The sequence below is a fragment of the Ictidomys tridecemlineatus genome, chromosome 1 (assembly GCF_052094955.1).
Source record: "Ictidomys tridecemlineatus isolate mIctTri1 chromosome 1, mIctTri1.hap1, whole genome shotgun sequence".
Classification (NCBI taxonomy): Eukaryota; Metazoa; Chordata; class Mammalia; order Rodentia; family Sciuridae; genus Ictidomys; species Ictidomys tridecemlineatus.
The window spans coordinates 14,856,184-14,875,995 of NC_135477.1; the positions used below are offsets into that span (position 1 = coordinate 14,856,184).

The window sequence follows — 19,812 nt, forward strand, 5'->3', positions numbered from 1 at the left end:
GACCGGAGAGACATCTTTGGAATGATAGAAATGTTCAGTATCTTTATTGATTGGTGGTGGTTACATAGCTCCATGTATTTGTCAAAACTGAAAACTATGTAGTTAAGAGGGAAGTTGTTTTTTCTTCTGTGTATGAATCATACCTCAGTAAAGCTGCCTTTTAAAAACACCCTATCATATTGTGATTCTGTGGCAGATGCTGAGGAAGGATCCACTAAGGGTAAAGTTGATTATTCCAGGTTGAAAACAGAAGCCAAGTCTTGGTGAGGTTGTGATGGAGATGGAGTAGAAGAGGGTGAAGAGTTGAGGTACAGGGCTGGGGTTGTGGCTCAGCAGTAGAGCGCTCACCTAGCACGTGCGAGGCCCTGGGTCTGATCCTTAGCACCACATAAAAAGAAATAAACAAAATAAAGGTATTGTGTCCAACTACAATTGAAAAATAAATATTAAAAAAAGGAATTGAGGTATAAAACAAAAAGACCAGGGTATCTTGATAGTGTATCCTAAATGCCGGAGACTATTCCAGTTAGCACAGTCGAAAATGGTGGAAGCTCTGTCTCCATTTAGAAAGAAAAATTCTAAAGACCAGGCAGGAGATGAGCCCAGGATGGCCCTAGAATATTGGAGCATCAGCTCTGGGCTCCCACCGTGGGAGCTCTGCTGCTATCCACACATGGATCTAATGTATTGACTTTGGCAGTCTTTCCAGTCTTTTTTTTTTTTTTTTTTGCCAGTAAAGTTATTGAGTTGGAATGGAGTACCCATGTCTGCACCATAATGATTTCCTGGTTGTCTTTTTTTTTTTTTTTTGGCAGTCCTGCTTGTCTATGTTAACTAGGATTGACTTTTCAGAGAGAAGAACCATGATGTATTAAAATAACGCACCTCGTCCCATGGGAGGTGAGGCATCAGTACCTTGTTTCCATTCAGGGGGAAGCCTATGATGCAGAATCACTAGTGCTCATGGCCTGAGGCCAGAGAATGAGAATCCTCTGAGAATAAAGGATGATCATTACTGTGTTAGTCCTTGTGGGATCTTAGCGTCTTGGTATCTTCCATGAAAAAGAAAAAAACAAAACAAAATCTTCATTGGACTGTTCTTCAGGTGAATTTTGCCTGGTTCTGTGCCCTGGGGAGTTAGGCCCTATCTCTGCAGCTTCGTTAAGAACACTGTGTTGGATGGCTGTGGACTGTCCATCTGTGAGGACTGTATTGGGCCCAGGACGTGTTCAGTTGTGAATTACACAGGAGATTTCAGACATGTGGCACTTTTTAATCACAAACATGTCCAAGCCACTAGTCGTCTACCGAGTCAGTTCTGTTCCACCCATCCTGGGGTGTTCAATTAGAGTGATAGCTGACACTTTTCTTAGTTCTAATTGTCTTGATGTTGTTGAGGTGGAGGTTGGAGAAGCAGAAAATAATTTTTGTGCATATTTGTAGTGAAAATTTCTTGACACAGGGTCAGGTCTGACTGTGGCTGGTCCATTCAAGAACCACCAAGTTAGGATGGCCCCAGAGCCCACTTCTGATTTGAGTGCAAGAATGGAGGGACTGCTGTATGCAAAGGAACAGCTGGGAGTGACGGGCGAGGGAACTGGACACTTCCTTACCTGACTGCAAACCAGGACCACCATCTCCCAGGGCTATCCAGGCACACTGACATCCTTTTGGATTTTGATGACTGTCTTAGCCTTCCTGTTCGACCAACAAGTGGGAATCTTGCCATTTCCTTCCATCCTCCACCCCTCCCCCGATCCTAGTTTTTACACAACAGAATTTATTCATGTTCACTGTATTCAAGTCCCCAGATGGGGGCAGAAAAAAAAAGGTTGTGTTGAATGAACTTATTGTTCAGAGGTTTCAGTGACTTCTTTTATTTAATACCCACAGTCCTAGAACATATTGAGCTGATTTACTGAATTTCAAAGTCCTTTTGGGAGGGACTCTAGGGTGCTCAATGGCCCTGCTTCCAGAGCTGAGATCTGTCTGGTGGCAAGTTTGCTTGGGGCATCTCAGCTTCGTCTTTATGGCTTGGGTCTCCCTGAGGGCAAATATTTGGTTACAATCCTGGGCTCCTTATGACCTAGGGATGGTCACCACCCTACTGTCCTTGGCACTGTCAGGACTTCTAAGGTATCCTCTACTAGCACATTCTTTGAAGAAATAAAGGTGCGTCACCAGCAGGGGCTACAGGGTACAGAAACCTCCTGTGGCTTCTGCTTGGTTGTTTGTTGCACAAATGGGAAGAAATGAAGGATGACAAAGTGTCAGTTGTGGGGGCAGAGACACTCGGTGCCGTTAGCCTCACGCCTGCTCCAGCGGCTCATGCAGCGTGGCTGGTCCTTAACAAGCATGACAGAGTCGCCATTCTTCACTTCACCCTGTCCCCCAGCAATTCTGAGGTCCTCGCCGTTCCCACCTTGGATTTTGCAAGTGCTGGTCCATGGGCCTGAGATGCCCTCTCCTCGGGACCTCCTGGCAAGCTCATTGGTCAGGGCTCACCTGGCCTTGACACCTTGGTCTTGGCGTGCTTTAGAGGTGGGGTCCCTACTGGGTGTTACTGGACTCGTGGCTGAGGATCACAGAGTGGGAGACCCTATGTGCAGTGACACTATGACAGTCCCTGGTGTCTGGAGCCCTGGGGATCTCCTGGGTGCCCTCACAGGTACTTGTCTCAGTGGAGTCTGGAAACCTTTCTGATTCAAGTCTCACATCTCAGATGCTGTGAAAGCTGGCCCCGAGCAAAGCTGGTGGGGTTGACCACAAAACCTCACGTGCAAGCCAGGACGGCTCTTCAGGGCGCCCAGGCTCGGCCCTGTGCTCTCCCCTCCTCTCCCTCCCTTTCCTCCTTCCTTTTGCTTCCTCATTTTCCCTCTTGGCTGCCTGCCACGCCTCCCCTCTTTTTTTTTTTTTTCTGCCAGTTCCATTCAGGAACAGGTCTTGAGTCCAGAAAAGGGATTCTCTCCGAGAACCCGAGGCCACAAAGACCCAGAGAAGAGATAGGACCTCACGGCATCCTCTCGTCCCCATGTCTCTGGTACCCTCAGGCTCTCATTTTGAGTGGCCATGGTTAGAATTCCAGGCTTCCCGGGGAAAGGCTGGTGACTGCGGAGGCTGGGAAAGGAAGCTGGGGCTTGTCCTCCGTATGTGTCCCTTGGAAGAGGAGGCCTGGGTGGAAATCTGCTCTGTGTGGCCCTGGCTACTTAGTCAGGCCTTGAAGGTGGTGTTGCACATGGCCTTCTGGGGAGAATGCCCATTCCCGCAGCCCTCAGGGGTCACGTTGGCCCTGAGACCTTGCCAGCCCACCTGGCCTCGTGCTGCTCAGGTCAGAGTGACTAGAAGAGGAAGCTCCGCTGCTCTTTCAGTAGGTCCCTAAGTAGAGCCAGCGCCCACTGAGGGTGGGACCCTCAGTTCCAGCCTGTGCATGGCTCCTCCCACAGTGTCAGAGGAGGGGCGGCACCACACAGGGGGAGCCTGAGAACGTCGCATTGTTTGGATAAAAGTTCCAAGCATGAAGGCGCAGCACTGCCTAAAATAATTTTTTCCCATTGACCTCCTGGCTTCCCAGCGGGCAGGCGCCCATCTCTGTCATCTGATGTTGGTTTGGTGTGTGTAACTGTAAACACTTCTGCCTGGGAGCCCATCTCCCAGAGTTATGGGATCCAGGTGTCGCTCCTGGCCCCTGTGCACTGGTTCCCTGGAGAGCGGAGTGGCCCTCTTGTTCTCAGAGGGAAAGTCTGGGCTGTGGGTTTTGAAATTAAATCCTCCAGAAGCATGACTCGTCCCCAGCCCCGCCTGCAGGTCTCTGCTGATGACAGAAAGTGGCTTCAGCTTTTCAGCAAACCTCTGAGGGGAGGGGTCTTGTTTGTCTGACCCCAGGTAAGGACACAGATCCCCGGGTGCTCTCAAGTAAGCAGGGAGGTAAGGCGCTGTTTGTGCAGGGTGAGAGCGAGCCAGTGTGCATCCTCTGCGGGAGCTCGCAAAGCAGGGCAAGAGAGGGTCGCCATGCATTTTAGCCTGATGCAGACCATGGCTGTATGCAAGAGGGAGCCCCTTGTCCTAAGCAGGAGAATAGAGGTGGCCTTGGACACTTAATGACTCCCTGTCCCTAGCAATAAAGCTGGGAGTCGTCTCAGAGCAAAAGTGGTGAAGGAATTATGTTGGAAGCTCTTGCTAGGTTGGGGGGATATGGACTCTGTCTTAGGGGCCTGGCCCCCTCCTGCTGTCCTTGTACCCCTGAGCATTCACAGATGTCAGGTATGGTTGGAGCACATGTGTGTGCATACGTGTGTGTTGAAGGAGTGGTGTCAAAGGAGAGCCCCATTTTTTTAAACTTATTTACCTAAAGTACTAAAAGGACAGACTGTTCTACCAAAAGATGATTTTCCTGCTGAGGGAAGGTTGGGATGAGTTGGAAGAGAGAAGGTAACAGTGCTCAGAGACCTTATTCTTGAGATGGAGTGACTTGGGGTTCCTCAGGAAGCCGCCTCCATGCGTGGCTGTAATGTCTCTGTGCAAGTAGATTTCTTCTCTGATAGGAAAAAAAAATAAGGGCAGTCACAGAGCTTAGAGCAAAATATTTACAAATGACTTTTTCCCCCCCTGCTAAGTACCATTATTGAGTGTGAAAATGGTTTAGATTCAGGAGGAAACAGCTGGTTGGCAGGGATCCTTCGGGGTCTTGGGTAAAATTCCGCTGTGTCACTAATGACTTAATGCGGCATATTTCCGGCACCACTACACTTGGCAGTTGGGGAATCTTATGGCTGAGAACTGAGGCCAAGAAGGGAAGCTCTTCAATTCTTTCAAAATGATCCAGACCTGTCTAGGGGATGTCTCCTATCCCCCTTGACAGTTGAACTTTGATGCACATAAACCGTTTCCTGTCTAAGATTTTTTTGTCTTTGGGTCCAGAGGCAATAATACGTTGCTTCCATAGCTAAAATAGGTCTAGATTTCTTAAGATCCCAAACCAGGCCTTCTTCCTTGGGTATAGATGGTGTTTAGAGTAATTTCACCAGTGGTCATTGGGAGAGCAAGAAGGTACATGTCCTGTGCTGCACTGGAGAAAGTCTGATACTTGGCTTCAATACGTGGCTCATTCCTATTTGCCCAACCCGACACTTCACTCTGGGCCCCAGCCTTGCTCTGTCCCTTAGAGTTGGCCACTGTGGCTTTTGCATGTGCTAGTCTATTGGCCTGAAACGCCCTCCCTCAGGACTGCCTGACAAGCTTATTTATCAAGGCTCACTCAGCCTTGTCACATTGACCTTGAACAATCACGCCCTACTCCCAGATCTTAACCCTGCCCGCACCTCATACAAGCCCTTGTGGCCATGGTCATTGTCAAGGCTGTAGTTATACTGTATTTCCAGTAGGCTATATGCCCCAAAGGGTCAAAGATATTCTTCTTTGTGGCCAAGAGCCTAACCCCTGATATATGTGGGCTCCAGAAACAGGAGTTGAATGATCGAGAAAGATCAAGTCTTCTAAGAGTTGGATTACAACAAAGTTGAGGACTCTGTTCACCTGTGGACACTCTGAGCCGTAACAGGCAGCTGGCAGAAAGGCGGGGCCTTGCAATGTGTAAAACCTTCCAAGTGTAAGATATACAAGGTATTCCTGGCACATCAGCCAGTAAAAGATGAAAAACCTTGCTAGAAAAGGGGGGATAGGAACAGGGGTTGACAAGTGAGGAAGATGGTGAAAAGCTAACAAGCATCTTGAGTTCCTATAGTCATCAGAAGCATCCAACGGAAATAAGCACCTGCTAGGCTGGCAGAATGTGAAGGCCACCTGATGCCCAATAATACTCTAAGGGATACTGGGATCAACAGCCCTGCTGAGGGAGCCAGGCTAATGCCACGTCTGGAGAGCAGCCAGGTTTCTTCTGGGTAAACGGAATATTCACTTACCGTATGACCCGGCAGATCCCAAGGAAATGTCTGAACAGGTCCCTGGGGCCGGGCTTGAGGATGATCTCTGCAGCATTATTTGTTGTGATGGAGAGTGGGAAGCAGTCTAGGTGCTAGGTGCTGTCCACAGTCTAGGTGTCATCTGGGTGAGGGGATGAGGGAACTGGTGGCTGAATATCATAGGGAATTTTGCAGCAGGAGGAGCAAGGAGCCAGATACCTGTGCAGCCTCTTAGACCTAGTGCTGACTGAGGAGGCAGAGGAGGACATTAGACAATAGCATTGACAGCCATTAAAAATGCATAACGTTGTACACATTAAGCAGAACCCATCGAAACAGAAAGGTGCCTATTTGAAAAGCCACTGGGGGAGTAGGGGAAGAATGGATCCTGTGAAGAAATGGTTTAGGCGTGATACCAGAAGCCTATAAATAATTCTGGCTTGAAGCAGGAGGCTGCAGGAGAACACTGCCCTCACGTTCGACTCCAGAATTCACACTAGGCCATCAGAGCTGCAGCAAGGGCAGTAGTCGGCCATTATCACAGGGGGGACAGGTTGCTCCTGCCCAGGCCCCCTCAAGCCTGAGAGGGTTGTTCTGGCTTTAAATACTTATGTATTTTTTCATTTGCCCTCCACCGCTCCGAGTGCCTGGTCACTTAGTCATCTGTGGGTCTGCATTGCCAAGTACAGGTCATGGCCAAGAGCCAGTGTCCAGATGCTTGTCAAATGAGTAGAAAACAGTAGAATTGGATTTTTCCAACACCTGATTGATTGGATGCAAGGTCACTAGGCTCTATAATTTACGAGTCCACTTTGCCCCCTTCCACCTGGAGAATGAAACATTCACCCAGTTTCTCTCGTGCCCTCCCCTGCCCCCAGTTTTGTTTGTTTTGATTCCTGAGGATTGAACCCAATACCACTGAGCTACATCCCCAGTCCTTTTTTTTTTTTTTTGAGACAGTGTCTCATTTGCTGAGGCTGGCCTACTTGTGATCCTCCTGCCTCAGCCTCCCGAGTCACTGGGATTACAGGTGTGTGCCACTACTGTCAGCCAACATATTCACTCAAAATCAATGCATCCAAATGCTCCTTATCTAGCCCAGGGCTGTGTTGGCCTCTGATCTTTTTTTTATTCTATTGCCTTTATTCTATTTGATAATTGTGTTGTTGTGGTTTTTTGTTTTTGTTTTGTTTTTGTTTGTTTGTTTTTAAGCCTTTTTTTTTTGAGATTCAAAATTGTGATAGAGATTCAAAGAGCTGTTTGGACCAGGGTAAGTGGTGTCCCCATTTGCTTTGCCCAGTGATGTTCTCTACCTGGGCTCAGGAGGCAGGACCTGGAGCTCTGGGGTCTTGGAGCTTGACTCTCTGGGTGTGGGCCCTGCAGGTGGGGGTGGTAAATCCAACTACATTGAAAGCCAAGAACTGAAAGAGTTTTCAGGAAATGGAGACAGCCCTGAGGTTGGTTCTGGGGGCTTGACTGTCTTCCCATCATTTGTTCTTGGACAGTGCTTGTCATCTGTCCACACCTCTTTCTTCCAGCTGCTCTGCCTCGGACCTATCCATTTGCTGGTGGTGTCTACCTTCTGCCCCACACTCTGTACCTGCCCAATTCCCAGGTCCACTGGGTGCTGACTGCTCAAGTGATGGGGTGGTGAAGATCATCATCACTGTTGCTCAAGTTCACGTCAGCCCCACGGGCCTTTCCGGCTCGAAGGATTTGTTAGGTTGTCATGACCTTGCTGATGTCCTTGAATAGCTCCTTCCATGTGAGCATTTCCAGGTTTTCACACAATGGGCATTTTGGAGCCTTCTCTGTGCCAAGCATTGTCCAGGTGCTGAGGGAGCCTGGCCTGATGAGCCCCTGTCCTGATGGAGCTTATGTTCTAATGGAGGAAAATGGATCAGAAACAAGTAAGCACAGCTCTAAAGAAGGATCACTGCAGATAGCAGTGACTAACATGAAGAGAGAATGTAGGATGTTTTGAGAGCAATTTGGTGGTGACGGGGTGGGGGATGGGGGAGGTTCCAGCACCAGCAGGGAGAACATGGAGAACCTGTGGGAGGAGGAGACATATGAGTTGAGACTTAAATGGAGAGAAAGAGCCTGCCACCTGGACAATTGAGGTTGTGAGTTCCAGGCAGAGAGGAAAGACTAAGCTTCTGAGGCCACCACATGCCAAAATGGTGTGCACATGTGTGAGGTGGAGGTGCAGGGGAGGGTTCCTTAGTGAGGGGCCATGGAGAGACCTGGGCCAGGCCAGGAGCCTGCATCTTTCGAGTACTGTGCACACAGTGAATCCCACCTGTGCACTACCTTGGATTCAAAACATTTTTTATTCTTCAGGAAAAATCCAGGTGCATCCTGAAAGAATAGCTTCCTTCATCCTTTGCAAAGTGGTGAAGGTGCTACAGACCTGTTACAGTTCACATTTACCAAAGGGGGCCAAGGGAGCAAAGGGACATGGAAGAAGCCCTCTGGCCCCCAGAACATTGGTGGAAGGAGTAGGACAGTTGCCTGAGATCCCTGAATGATGATCCATGCCCTTCCCACAGGCAAAGCCAGGAAAGGAAAGCAGCGATTTAGCCTCAGAACCATCTATGACCTCCCAGTGCCTCTCTCTTTAAGAAGCATTTAGCCAGGTATGGTGGCACACACCAATAATCCCAGCCATTTGGGAGTCTGAGGTGAGAGGATAGCAAGTTCAAGGTTAGGCTCAGCAAGTGAGGCCCTCAGCCACTTAGCAAGACCCTGTCTCCAAATAAAAAAGAAAAAAACAACAACATTGGGAATGTAGCTCAGAGGTAAAGTGCCCCTGAGTTCAATCCCCAGTACAAAACAAAACAGATCTGAATGCTTCATTCCCTGCCGCTCAGATTATCTAAGGTCTGTGTTTAGTTGTAGGAAATACAAAATACAATGATGTTCAAAGTTGCAAGGTTTGGTTTCTTACAGAACTAGTTCAGTCTCAGAACTTGCAGTCTTAGGCAATTACTATTTCTGAGACTCGATTTCTTCATCAGAAAGGGGCTAATACCATCTTCCTTGAGGATTTATAAGGACTGAATGATATTTTATGCTTAGAGAGTTTGGTGGTGATAGGTCTAGCACAAGGTCAGAGCCTCAGAATGCTAGTTGTTGGGGAGATAAGACTTTGGGCTGAATTTGCCACGGATCTGATCATTTCTGATGCCAGCAACCTTTGCTTTCCATAATGCTGCACTGGACTGTGGGTTGGGAGGAGGAGGCTGATTCATTCATTAAGGAGAGCTGCTTCCTGGTTCTGAACCCATCAGATGAATGTAAGTGTACCTCATTAGTCTTTTATTGCCAGAGCCTCAGTTTTCCCCATCTGTAATAATTAGTGCTCACCTTCCTTCACAGGCTGTTGGGAAGATCCATAGTAGTGTTTCAAAAACTGAAAAGCACTGGGCAAATATAAAGGGGATTATTTCTGCCTTGTGCTTGGAATTGCAATTCCAAGGAAAGGGGAGTCTTTAGTATCACCGCAGCCAAGCTAATCCTCTCCTGACTCAGGCTCAACCCTGGAGTATTTATGGCTGGAAGGTAGATTCTCCTGGTCGTGGAGACCTAGGGGAGAGTGAAGTCTCTTTTGAAATTAGCTGATTAGATGAGCAACTAGATAAAGGCTAATGGTGGAAAGGGAAGAGAAGGCTCAATAAGAGATTCTGTTCGGACAGAGAAGTGCATTTTTGTCTTGGCAACACAAGCCCATGTGCCTGTCTGCAGTGCCCTCATTTTGCAAGGCACAGGAGATGGAAAGCTCTATGTGGCCACAGGAAAGGTGCCCATGTGACCTCAACCCTTGTTGCAGCCCCAGAAGGACCTCTTCCTGGGGACACCTGTTGCTGGGGTGCTTTGTTCAATGACCCCCTGGGTGCTGCTTCCTTGGCTTGGCCATGGGATCCTATTGGGCCCGAGGAACATCTGGGTCCCCTGGAAGCTACTAAGAGGCAGATACAGCACCAGCTGCTGCCTGGGCAGGGCAGGGACAATTCGCATTCATGATGACCCAGTCATCTCACTGCTTGCCCCTTCTAGCACCCTCTCTGCCATGGGGAGAGCCCCTACCTGTCTGCTCTGACTCTTCATCTCCCTACTCTGCTGCTGCTTTCTTGATACTAAATGGAGATCAAGGTCAAGAGTGATTATTAAAAATCAAAACTAATACCAATACCTTTTGCTTTTTACTTCAAAATATGTTCCATTGCTCGCCTTCACAGATATCCCAGGGAGGCGAGTCAGAAGTCCCATGATGGCTCTTTTCTCCAGGGGATAACTGAGGCCAGTGGATTTAACTTACCTATCAAATAGCTACGGACTCGGAAGCTATTGCCACCAGAAGGTGCATCTGAGCCTTGCTGCCCTCATCTGATGCTGACCGTGTCCTGGATGATCACCCACATCCTCCCTGGCATTTTCTGCTCTTGTTCTCATTTCTTCCCTAGGGATTCCTAGGGGGTAAGAGCCTGCACTCCCCGACCCTCCTCCAGGTACTTGCACCTCCAGGGTTGGCTGAATATTCACAGGGCTCCGCATAGGGACAACTCGGAAGCTTTCATTCACATTCTTGGCATTGCTTGCTAGGGAAGAAGTCCCCTGGAATGCAGGGGCTTGTTGGCCTGAGCTAGGCTGAGCTGAGAATGTTAATAAAAAGCTTCCCAACGTTTTTCTATCAAACACTTTCATCTTATTCCAAGCAGGCAGAATCAGTCCTGGGTGTGGGGGTGGGGGCAGGGATCCAACAGTAAATATTATTATCCTTCGCCTGGGGATGGAGGAAATTGAGGCCAGACCTAGAGGCCAGAGGCAGCCCAAGCTAAAGCTCACAGCCAGCCCAGCAGGATCCTAACCCAGCTCCATCTGCCCCTCGAGCACATTCTGCTGACTGGTGTCTGATCAAGCTGCATGTAATCTGTATCCCCCGAGAAGTCTTCAAACGTGGGCTTCAGCCATGTCTGTGTCTGTCGTTAAGTGGGGCGTCATGTCCACTAGCTGCAGTCCAGCCATCTTGGTGTATCTCTTTGGGATGGGAAGTGGCTTTCCTAGCATTGTTCACAGCTGAGTCTGGGACTTGGCGGCAGACTCGGAACAGAACCCCGGCCTGATGAAATAGCCCTCCACAACAGGAGGCTCCTCTGTGCGCCTGGCTTCCAGGTGTCCTGTCTCTCTGTCCTGCCGGCAGCTGTTCCAGCCAGGCCTTTGCTCGTTCTGTTCTTATGACGGGGAACAAGCTCCCATCCCCCCTTTACCCGCTGCACCCTCCCCCAGAAGCCTCCCTCTAGCACATCTGGACCCAGCTGCTCATATTCCACGGGGAACCCCATTAGCACATCATTGTGCTGGCATAAGTGGGTCCATTCCCGTGTCCCTGTCCTGGCTCCGTGGCCAGTTTCATATCCCCTAAAATGAGCTGCAGAGTGTTGACACACTGATGGGCTCTCGCTGCTTCTGAGGGTTCCCAGGAGCTTTGGTCGAGTTCCCATCTGCCCCTTTCAAACAGGTTCCTGGGAAGTGAGGGGGCCCAGCCCTGCTGTGGGCACGTGGGAGGCCAGAGAGGCCTGGCCACAGGGGCGTGGCTCTGAGTGAGGCTGTGACCCGAGTGCCCCTCTTGGCCTGGGACGAAGGAGTGTCATGGGTACTGTCGTGTTCCTGTGGCACCTCCTTATGCTCCGTGACTAGTGGAGGGACGTGGACTCTGATTTGTCAGGGGAGCGGGAACATTTTCGTGTTTCCTACAATTAAGAAGAGAAGAGAGGATGTTCTCACACGGAAAATAAATCTCACCAGAGGCAACGTTCGGCCACACGCCATTGGAGCCCAACAGCTGTCTCTCATTTGTTGGCAAGTGTTCCTGGTGATGAATGTCCTCCGTCCTCGCTCACAGCCGGCCCTCAATGGAGGCTTTGGACAAGTGTCGGGGAACAATGGCCCTTCTCAGGGTGCCCGCAGCAGACGCTCCCAATGAAGTTGGTTCATCACTCAGAGCGGGGGCAGGACCAGAGACAAGATGCCATTGATTCAGTGGGGAAGGCCCGAGCAGCCATGGACAGAGCATGCCTGGGGACAGAGACCAGCCAGGGATGGGACTCGTGGCTGCTGAGAAATGCCCCGAGTAATCCGAGTGGATGATTCTACCTCTCAGATGCTGTCTTCTAGAAGCTGACTTGGAGGATGGTGACATATTTGCAAATATGTCAGTCCTTACTGGGTCATGAAGGGGCTAGCAGAGGGCAGTGCATGTTGTGAATTCACTGTGATTGAGTAAATGAGGACACCTGCTCAGAAAGATGGAGGGCGAGGACCAGCACCCCACCTCGGGGCCCCTGCTCCTAGCCAGAATTGATCTGCTTCCTTCTTCCTGTAACCAGGTTAGAGCAGGAGGGACTGAGGAGGGAGAAAAGATGAACTGGGGATTCTCGTGGAACCAGGGCTCTAGCCTTGAACTTGGCTGAAGCTGGGAGTGGTACCTGGGTCCCTGCAGCCCCCAGTCCATGTGCCTATAACCTCCCCCTGCACAAAGTTCTGCTTCCTTCACCTTCTGCACCCCAACCCCATTAGCCAGGCAAGTGTGAAAGGTGCGATTTCCAAGCAAACTCAGTTTTTCTTCTTTCTGTTATTTTTGGTTTTCTTCAGATGGAGTTCCCTTAAATAATTTAAAATAGGTGTGAACAACAGTTACACATTCAAATGGCTGTTTCACCCTGTGAGGAGTTCCGGGTAGTCATTTCACACTGTATCTTTATGCCAATAAACTTTTACACCTATGTTTCAAAACAGAAGTCATACCTGCTTATTACAGCTTGTGCTTGCACAGCAGACACTTGTAACCTGGAATGTGAAAACCCTAGAAGCCTACCATCAGTGATCTCATCGGGGATCTAGTCATCCAGGGTTTTCTCTCCTCTCTATCATGATCCTAACTGCCTCCTCCCCTCACTTCTTCCTTCTCTCCATTCCTCTCTCTCTCTCTCCCTTCTTTCTTTCCCTCTCCTCGTGTCCCTGTCCCTCTCTTTCCAAACTCTCTGTCTGGTGCAAAGTTTTTAAAAAGCAAAAGAACTCAGTAGAAAGCAAACTCCACCCCTGTTCAGGCCCCTTCCCTGCCCAGTCTATTATGTATCCTTCAGGCCACTGCGCGCCCAGGGTCAGCTGCAGCGGGTGATCTTTCCTCTTTCCACCACGTGGAGCTCACTCTTGGTGCCCCTTCCTCCTTGATTTGCTGCTCAGCATTTCCTTTGTGCAGTGACCACGCCTTTTCTGTTCTCGGTGGACACTTCAGTTTTTCCTTAGGTGTCCCTGTAACAAACAGTGTCACCGTGAATACCCTTGCCATAGGTCACTTCAGACACCAGGAGGATATCTGTACCATCCCAACCCAGGATAGAAAGGCTGGGTCAAAGGGTGTGTTGCTAGGATTCGTGTGGAGATTGCCAAGTGGCTCTCTTGGGAGCCCATATCTATTTTTTTTTTTCTGTTTTGAGATGGGGTCTCCCTGTGTTGCTCAGGCTGGTCTTGAACTCCAGAGCTCAGCCCCTGGAGTAGGTGGAACTACAGGTGGTGCCACCACATCTGGATTCGTCAGGTCCCTTTTTAGTCTCATAGGCAAAGTACCTCCTAAGCAAAGAGGGCCTGTCTCCACCCACCTAATTTCTTCAATACAGTATTATCCGACTTTGCCGTCCCTGTTCCTCAGAATGGGCAAAGACCTCTCTTCATGGCGCCCCTTCCAGATTCAACTTGCAGGTCACTATTCAAAGTGAAGTTGAATATCTTCCTGTATTTAGGATTGGTCATGTGTGTGTAGAGAGTATGTGTATTCTGTTTGTATGCATTGCTCATTCTTCTATTGAATTCCTTTTTTAAAAATTGATTTTGTAGGAGTTTTTTTTGTGTGTGTTAAGAAAATTAACCCTTTGAATATGAGCTGCAAATATTTCTCCCACTCTTTCTTTGTCTTGCTCTTATGTTTATTTTTCTGAAGTAGGATTTTTTTTTCCTGAAATGTTTTTTTGGTCAGATTTATCTCCTTCATGGTTCTAGTTTCCCCCTAAAACTTTACTAAGAATCTCCCATTTTCTTTTTTAGCTTTATTGAAATATCCTTTAATACTGTACAACGTTCAGGGTGTACACTTTGCTGACATTCACAGCCACTTTTGGAACATTTTCATTTCCTCAAAGAGAAACCCCTTCCCTTTGGGCAATCACTGCCCCCCACCCCCATCACTTTCCCCAGCCCTGGGCAATTGTCCATCTACTTTCCACCTCTCTCGATGTCCCTATTCTGGACTTTCATATAAATGGATTTATAGAATAGGTAAACCCCTTCTTTCACTTGGCCCAGGTTCATTCAAGTTTTCAAGGTTTTCATCCCAGGTTTTCAAGGTTCATTCCAAGTTGAAGAGTATGTCAGTCCTTCTCTCATTTTTATGGCTAAATAATATTCTATTGGGTACATACGCATGAATGGAACACACCTTGTTAATCCATTCATCTGTGGGATATATTGAATATTGCTGCTATAACCATTTGTATGCAAGTTTGTTTGTGGATGCATATTCTCATTTCTCTTGGGCATCTCTCTCTCTCTCTCTCTCTCTCTCTCTCTCTCTCTCTCTCTCTCTCTCTGTGTGTGTGTGTGTGTGTGTGTGTGTGTATAGAATCATTAGGTCTCATGGTAACTCCAGGGTATGTCATTGAGTAACTGCCAAATGATGGCAGTTATCAGTGGCCACATCATTTTACATTCCCACCAGCTATAGTTTGTTTGTACTTTTTAATTGTTTTTTTGTTTTAAATATTTGAACCATCTGAAACTCTTCATAAGATGTGACGTGGGATCCAAATTAATATTTTTCAGTTAGCTACCCACATTGTGCCAACCATGTTTTTGGCTTACCTTTCTTTCCCAGTGTCTTTTTGTTAAAAGACCCACTCATTGCATCATTCAGTAGCCCTTTATATATCGTGCAGAGTTGCAGACTGTGCAAACCAGATCCAACACTATTCCTGCTATCTAGAAGCTTGTGGTAAGTTCGGTTTCCATGTCCTCTAATAAATGCATTACACAAATTACCTTATTTAATACTTGCAAGTCTATGAGGGTAGGTAGAGATTTATTCCTAGTTTGTACATGGGAAAACCAGGGTTTGAGACAGATTTAGAGACAAAAACCCTACAGGATTGTATTTCCAAAAGCACAAGGCCAGGTGTCCTTGTCAATGGCCAGATGTCCAGGGCAGAGTGGTGGGAAGTTCTGCTTAGCAGCTCCCCCACAGCTGATGTCTGCTCCTGGCTAGTGGATTGGCTGGGATGGGTCTTGTGAGGAGAGCCCCACATCTTAGAATGGAAACCACTGGATGTGAATATGTTTCTCACTCAGCTCTGTTGCCATGAGGACCTACACAGTGGGAAAGTTGTGTGGCCGCCTTTAGGGTCCATTCTCTTCACCAATTATGTGATTCAGGGATCCTTGGAAGGGACGGAATTTGGCTCCCCCCTCCCTCTACTCCCCCCACTCCCCTGCTCCGCTGCCTTTGCAAAGGGATAGTAAAAGCATTTGCCACGTAAAACATACAAAGCTCCATAAAGTTCCAGCCAATGAAATCATCGTCTCTTCCTGGGCATCTCGTCCCAGTCTTTGACCTTGGCTCCGTTCCACTCCCCAGGGAGTTGTAAGGCAAGGGAACTGGTTTGCTCAAGGAAGAGCTCTCCTGAATCTTCACATCTCGGACTTCATCAAACACTTGGAGTTTGGGATTTTCATATTAATAACGTCATGTGACTCTCTGGAAGCCTTTACTTCTGCTAATGTGTAATAAACTCAGGCAGCACAGGAAACCTCAAAAGGATTTTTCCTGGAATGGCTTTAAAAATGCAATCCAGTTGCCTCGATATTTCGTCTTTCTAAAGGGGAAGATGTCTACCTGTGTCTCTCTCTTCCTCCCTCTCCATTCCCATCCCCCAAGACCACTCCTTTCTGGGAACAAATACTTCCTATGTTTTAACTATTCGGCTGTGTGGTGGGTGACTTGTCCTTTATTTTCTCATCATGGGAAAATAGTTGGGATATTTTGGCCTGGTCACTGTGGAGTGGTTTTGGAGATCTCATTTTTGCTGTCTGTCTCGGGCATCATTGTTGCAGAGGATGTTCTATAGAGAGTCACTTCTCCCATGTGTGGCCTGAGCCAGGGCTGGGTCTTGTCTTGGTTGGCAGGTCTGGGTTCAGTGGTCTAGGGTTTTCCTTTCCTTTCCCTTTTTCCTTCCTTCCTTCTTTTCTTCCTTCCTTCTTTCCTACTGGGGGATTTGAAACTGGGAGCACTCTACTTTTGAGCTATATCCCCAGCCTTTTAAATTTATTTTTTTGAGACAGGACCTTGTTAAGTTGCTGCGGCTGGCTTTGAACTTGCAACCCTCCTGCCTCAACCTCCCAAGTTGGAGGGATTACAGGTGTTCATTACTGTGCCTTGGCTGATCAGGACACTCCTGGAGTCCAAGTTCCTTTCTCCATGGGTGTCTCTGGGGACTTCTTGAACTGTCTTGGGCTGTTAGAAGGTAGGAACATTGCATTTCTTCTCCGGGCTCTGACCTGGATAAGTTCAGGTCTTTGGGGGGCCAGATAATTTAATTTCAGGCAGCAACTTAGATGTACAGGTTTCTGACAATCTGGAAGATTACGTTTTCAGGAGAAACAACAATACTTCATAGGTGGAAGTTCTGATGTCCAATTTGTAGTCCATTGTATTAGAAGATACTTATTTACATTCTAAATCTCACTTCTGAGGGATATAATGAAGACAATGGCCACATTTTAATCATTTGTTCATAGAGAGCCTCTCAGTTTGTCCTAGAGAAGGCTCTGACTTTGGTATGTGTTCTGCCTTTTCTGAATTCCATTCAAAACTCCAAAAGATATTCACTGAAAAAGGTTAAGAGAGTCATAGCTATAGGCTTCAATAGCTTGAGACCGAAAATCACCCCAGCCAATTTCCTGTGTCAATGCAAAGCTAACGTTTGTTTTAGAAACATGCTTAGCATTGAAGCAGTAAAGAACTGAAAGCATTCGTCTTGTGAATTCCATGAATAATGTAAAGATGGATGGATGCATCTTCTGGTCTCTTGCAAGCAGAGTGAGCCGTTTGCTGGTGGCGGAACACCTGGTGGTTTGCAGTTTCCCTCGGAAGGCCCTTTTTCTTGGCTGGGCTGTTTTTGCTGTGGCAACCTCTTTGCCTGAGAGGCTTCCTGGCAAATCGGGACAAAGCCTACTGAAGGTGTGGCGTTAGTGCAGACCCAGGAAAATCCATGATTCAGTTTCTTGGGAAGCAGTGCTGAGAAGTGTTGGCAGGAAACACACGTGAATCCTCTACAGAGGCCCTCAGACACACAGTGGATGCCAGCGTCCCTGTGACGTGGAGATACCTACGTCACGCTCTATCTCAAAGCATCTCAGGCCAGTAGGCCCTGCTTCCTCTGTGTTTCCCCAGGCATGGTTCCTAGCTATCTTGCTGAATTGAAATAAGGGCACTAAGGGCAGAAATGCATCTTGATCCTTTTTTTTTTTTTTTTAAATCTGGAAAAGTATGGAGCTCAATGAATGATTACTGAATAATCTTTCCATCACACTGGAGAAACCGTTCACCTTTCTATCCCATTGACTGCTATTTTGACAAGACTTTGGTTCCATGAGCAACATTGTCCACTGATGGGTAACTTACACTCCCTTGATGAAATCCATGTGGCACGTGGTACGCTGTCACACAGCCGATAGCAGCCAATGTTTGTGCCCTGTCTTCCTACCACCTTACCACACCCCGTGGGCACAGTGATCACTTCTTGCCCCAAAAGCCCATCATTGCCTTTGGTTGGACTTGACCCAGAGTCATCTGGTTTATGAACCGTGCTCATTGTCAGAGGAAAGTTTTGGGCTTTTCAGGGGACAAGTACAATGTTTCTTCTGCTAACTCGATAACTCCTGCTAGTTGAGATGAGGTTTGTACCTTCTCCCTTTTGGTTGTTCAGGGGAATTCTTTGACTTGGGGAGCCTGGGAGGGGGAGGGTAAGTGTGAATCAGTGGACTGTGGACTGAAGGAGGTATTTTGTGTGTGTAGTACGACCTTGACTTGTGTCATGCCCCCTAGTGATATTTGAAAACAAACTCCAAGTCGAGTGCCCTCCTTGGCTGCCCTGGGCAGGCAGGGGAAGGATGTGCCCAGCCCAGTCCCCTGGGATTGCTGCACCATCTCGCTCCCATCCCTCCTAGATCATGGCTCTGTGGGTGGTGACTTCTAGGGAGGCCTGAAAACTCCAACGATTTCTTGGTCTCTGGCTCTTTCTGCTTGGGTGGTCTATTTTTCTTCCCATGTTTCCCTATTCTTAAGTCTTCAGTATTTCTATCCCTTGGATAGTGCTAATGTTGTTGTGTGTGTTTTTAATGGAGTGTTGACAGTTCTGGATATGACAAATTCAGCAACTGTATTATCAGGGTCTGAATTGCAGAGTCCTTTCAGCCCCCGTGATCATTTCAAAATGCCCCACTTTGTGGTTTTTGAGGGGGGTCCGTGCTATGATCCTCTGCCAAGGGAAGCGAGGACTGTGGAGGTTCCTCAGTGCTGAGTAACAGAAGTGGAGCACCCTGTGCCCCAAGTTTAAAAATTTGTATTTATATGAGATCCAGTGCAGACTGAGGGCCACTTTGATGCTATCTCAGCACTCCTGTCATCGGTATCAGAGTTTGGTTCTGTTCTTTAACTACCATGTGTTCCTTCTCTTCTGCTCTAAACGGAAAGCCCGAAGTATAGATAAAATTTCACACTTCTGTGTATTGTACTTGCAAGCCCATCCCAGCTCCACCAGCTCCAAACACAAGGTTTGGCTCCCAGCTGAGGCTCCATATATGTTCGTTTATTTCACAAGTCAGAATATTTGTGCAACAGTGAATCAACACGACCCTTCCCGGAGAAGATCTCAGTCTGTTGAACAAGGTTTAGTGAAAGTCATTTCTTTAAGGGGGTGATGTTGGTGGGGAGACTATACAACTTTCTGTATAATACTTTGTTGTCCCAAATTGGATTTAAAATTTTTATATTTATTCTTGATTAGACTCTTGGGGGACTAAACTATGAAAAATTTAAAATCAAAGTCACCTTCCTTTTTGTCTTAGAGCAGGAGTTTGCAGACTATAGCCCAGTCAATTTGATGATAGGGACACCAACTTAGATCTCCTATTAAGCAAAGTGTTAGCCCAACCAAAGGAAGATTTCTGTGGTCATTAGTAGACCTAAATACAAAGAATTATTAATTAGCATTATGTGCATAATAAATTTAATTCATGATTATATGTTTAATTTGTCAATAAACATTTGTGTTTTCTCTTGCTATAGTAGTACCTACATAATATTCTTGATTTTGCCTGTTTCTTCTGGAATAGGGACAAGCAAACTTTTCTGCAAAGGGGCAGACAGTAAACATTTTGGGATTTGTGGCCATATGGTCTGTGTGGCAGTAATTCCACTCTGGCATTATATTGTGTAAGCAACCATAGAAGAAAACCAATATGTGGCTGTGTTTCAATAAAACTTTATTTATGGGCATGGAAATTTGAGATACACACACACACACACACACACACTTGTAATAGTACTGGGAATTTAACACATTGAACTACATCCTCAGCCCTTTTTTTTTTTTTTTTTTTTTTGAGACGGGGTTTCACTAGGTGACCCAGGATGACCTCAAACTTGGGATCTTTCTGCTTCAGCCTTCAAAGTAGCTGGGATGGCAGGCGTGTACCACCCCACTGGTGAATTTCATATACGTTTCATGTACCACTAAATGTCATTCTCTTGATTTCCTTTCCCCATTTGAAGTTGTAAAACATT

At 47.4% G+C, this 19,812-nt stretch overlaps 1 protein-coding gene and 1 long non-coding RNA gene across 5 annotated transcripts in view; both read left to right on the top strand.

Moving 5' to 3' along the window:
- Positions 1 to 19,812, top strand: part of Afap1l2 (actin filament associated protein 1 like 2) — a 90,594-nt gene that overhangs the window by 7,797 nt on the left and 62,985 nt on the right. The gene's annotated exons all lie outside the window — the stretch shown is intronic.
- LOC144376956 (uncharacterized) lies at positions 10 to 12,718 on the top strand. Its single transcript, XR_013437384.1, has 2 exons — positions 10 to 9,217; positions 10,160 to 12,718. It is a non-coding gene; the product is annotated as an uncharacterized LOC144376956 (long non-coding RNA).